We start from the raw sequence: 3,568 nt of genomic DNA, 5'->3' as shown, positions 1-3,568 counted from the left end.
GTCTTTCTGTCCATCTGTACTTCTCTCTTTCTGTCTTTCTGTCCTTCTGTCTGAGTCTCTCTTTTTCTCTGTGTCTGTCCCTCTCTCCCTGTCTCTTTCCATGTCTCCCTGCTCTCTGTTTGTCCTGCGTTGTCCCAGCTGGGTCTGTCTACTTGTGTCTCTCCGTGTGTCTCCCTGCTCTCTGTCTGTCCTGCGTTGGCCCAGCTGGGTCTCTCTCCCTGTGTCTCTCCGTGTGTCTCCCTGCCTGTCTCTCTGTCTGTCCTGCGTTGTCCCAGCTAGGTCTCCCTCCCTCCTCTCTCTCTCCGTGTGTCTCCCTGCTCTCTGTCTGTCCTGCATTGTCCCAGCTAGGTCTCCCCCCCTCCTCTCTCTCTCCGTGTGTCTCCCTGCTCTCTGTCTGTCCTGCGTTGTCCCAGCTGGGTCTCTCTTCCTGTGTCTCTCCGTGTGTCTCCCTGCTCTCTGTCTGTCCTGCGTTGTCCCAGCTAGGTCTCCCCCCCGCCTCTCTCTCTCCGTGTGTCTCCCTGCTCTCTGTCTGTCCTGCGTTGTCCCAGCTGGGTCTCTCTCCCTGTGTCTCTCCGTGTGTCTCCCTGCTCTCTGTCTGTCCTGCGTTGTCCCAGCTGGGTCTCCCTCCCTCCTCTCTCTCTCCGTGTGTCTCCCTGCTCTCTGTCTGTCCTGCGTTGTCCCAGCTGGGTCTCTCTCCCTGTGTCTCTTCGTGTGTCTCCCTGTCTGTCCTCTCTGTCTGTCCTGCGTTGTCCCAGCTGGGCCTATCTCCTCTGCTCTCTGACTTCAGCTCTGTTCGCCGATGTCCTGCCAGCCCGTCTCTCTCTCAGCCTGTCTCTTGACTTGCAGGAGGAAGAGGAGGTGGAGACAGCTCTTCCGGCAGGAGAGAGGAAGGAGGTCAGTGCTGGTCCCACCCTGCCCCCTGTCCTGTCTGTGGTGGAGTTTCGCCGTCTTGTCTGTCCCTGGGTCTCAGTGTCTCTCTCTCTTTCAGCCCTGTCTGTCAGTGTCTCTCTCGGCCTGCTGTCTGCCTGTCCCTGCCTCTCTGTCTCTCTCTCTTTCAGCCCTGTCTGTCAGTGTCTCTCTCCTCCTCCTCTCTGTCCTCAGTGTGTCTCTCTCCTCCTCTCTGTCCTGTGGTGTCCAGTGGGTCAGTATTAGTGGGCTACACCCAGGCTCACTCACTGCGATTGTGGTCTCAGCAGAGTCTCTGTGCTCTTGGGACACTTGACTCACCTGTCTCTCTCTTTCTCTCCCTGTGCTGTCCCTCTCCTGCCCCCTCTCTCCCTCTTTGGACTCCAGCTGGAGGAGGTCCAATCACCACCTCCTCTGAGACAGCAGAAAAAGAAGGTGGGTAATGCTCTGATCCTCTCTTTACTCCTGTCTAGTGTCCAGTCAGTGTGTCTGTATGAACCCCTCTCTCTCTTAGTGTAGTGTTCATGTCCTGGAGTGTCCAGTCAGTGTGTGTGTATGAACCCCTCTCTCTCTCAGTGCAGTGTTCATGTCCTGGAGTGTCCAGTCCGACTCTTAACGTGACTCTCCTGTCTCTGCTTCAGAAGCGCCGATGCGTCTTTTTGATGTCCCTGAGCTGCGTGTCGGTGGAGACAGAAGATCAGGACGAGCCGATGGAGGTGGCGGAGACCGTTGCTCAGGAGAGGAAGAGCGAGGGAGAAGAGGAGCAGGCTGCCGGGAAGGACAAGAAGAGGAAGAGGAGGGGCAGGTGAGCAGACAGGGGGGTGCCGCCCGGTCATGTCTGTGATTCAAGGAGGAGTCTCCTCTTGCTGTTTGATGTCATGGTGACGTCTGTGTCTATGTCCCTCACACCTGCAATAACAATATACTTTCCAGGTTACTTTCCTGGTTCTGTGCCTGCTAAGATCTGGACTGGACTGGACTGGACTGGACTGGACTGGACTGGACTGGACTGGAGCTGAGGGACACCAGACGACTGGACTGGAGCCTAGGGACACCAGACTGGACTGGACCGGAGCTGAGGGACACCAGACTGTGCTGGACCGAAGCTGAGGGACCCCAGTCTGGACTGAAGCTGAGGGACCCCAGACTGCTGGGCCGAAGCTGAGGGACCCCAGTCTGTGCTGGACTGAAGCTGAGAGACCCCAGACTGTGCTGGTCTGAAGCTGAGGGACCCCACACTGGACTGGACTGGAGCTGAGGGGCCCCAGACTGGACTAGACTGGAGCTGAGAGGCCCCAGACTGGACTGGACCAAAGCTGAGGGACCTCAGGCTATGCTGTACCGAAGCTGAGGGACCCCAGACTGTGCTGGACCGAAGCTGAGGGACCCCAGACTGGACCGAAGCTGAGGGACCCCAGTCTGTGCTGGACCGAAGCTGAGGGACCCCAGACTGTGCTGGACCGATGCTGAGGGACCCCAGTCTGGACTGAAGCTGAGGGACCCCAGTCTGTGCTAGACCGAAGCTGAGGGACCCCAGACTGGACCGAAGCTGAGGGACCCCAGTCTGTGCTGGACCGAAGCTGAGGGACCCCAGACTGTGCTGGACCGATGCTGAGGGACCCCAGTCTGGACCGAAGCTGAGGGACCCCAGACTGTGCTGGACCGATGCTGAGGGACCCCAGTCTGGACTGAAGCTGAGGGACCCCAGACTGGACTGATGACCTTTTGTTAAGCATCAATAAATTTTTTTTAAAAAAATCTGTTTAGCTTTTGGTTTTTTCCCTCCCCCCCCCCCCCCAAGGTTGCTGCTGGGAGAGGTGTGAGTGGGGCCAGCAGGGGGCGCTCTCACCCTGCGGTCTGTGTGGGTCCTGATGCCCCAGTATAGTGACGGGGGACACTGGACTGTAAACAGGCGCTGTCCTTCGGATGAGACGTCAAACCGAGGTCCTGACTCTCTGTGCTCATTAACAATCCCGGGGTGTCTCTGGAGAAGAGTAGGGGTGTTACCCCAGTGTCCTGGCCTGATTCCCCCCATGGTCTTTACCCATCATGGCCTCCTAATCACCCCCGTCTCTGAACTGGCTCCATCCCTCTGCTCTCCTCCCCACTGAGAGCTGCTGTGTGCTGAGCGGACTGGAGCATCATCCAGGTGGGGGCTGCACACTGGGGGGGCTGGAGGGGATCCCCCTGACCTGGGAAGAGCTCTGAGTGGAGGGTCCAGACTTATTAATTATTATTATTATTATTCGTGCTGCACTGGGCTTCAGTCCTGGCAGTGAGAGGGGGACTCTGTGATCAGGACAGATACTTATGACTGTATAATAATACACGATAGAAATGGAAACAGGGTAGCGCTGTAGTCTCTTCTAAACGTTTTGAACTGCCAGAAGAAGTTTTCACAACCCGGACTCGTGAAGGTACAGGTCTTCTTCCATCGTCCGTAGTAAGGTGAGAGGCCACACCCTCGGGGCGCAGTATCCCCGATGCACCCCCCACCACCCAAAACGACACACACTTCTGTGACGATTGGGAGACCCCGGTTCGACCACCCCCTGCGGTGGAGGAAACGACCCGCTGGAGAGAACACGCAGACTCCACACAGAAGGGTCACCTCGGCATTTATTCCAACAGCAAAACAACACCAGAGAGAAAAGGTCTCCGA

General features: G+C 57.3%; 1 long non-coding RNA gene across 1 annotated transcript; it reads left to right on the top strand.

The window, feature by feature from the left end:
* Positions 1-1,284: 1,284 nt before the first annotated feature.
* On the top strand, positions 1,285-2,144 carry LOC138243220 (uncharacterized). Its single transcript, XR_011192048.1, has 3 exons — positions 1,285-1,341; positions 1,548-1,711; positions 1,840-2,144. It is a non-coding gene; the product is annotated as an uncharacterized lncRNA (long non-coding RNA).
* The last annotated feature ends 1,424 nt before the right edge of the window (positions 2,145-3,568 follow it).

The sequence above is a fragment of the Lepisosteus oculatus genome, chromosome 14, assembly GCF_040954835.1.
Source record: "Lepisosteus oculatus isolate fLepOcu1 chromosome 14, fLepOcu1.hap2, whole genome shotgun sequence".
NCBI classification, from domain to species: Eukaryota; Metazoa; Chordata; class Actinopteri; order Semionotiformes; family Lepisosteidae; genus Lepisosteus; species Lepisosteus oculatus.
This window is presented reverse-complemented; position numbering and strand designations above follow the sequence as displayed.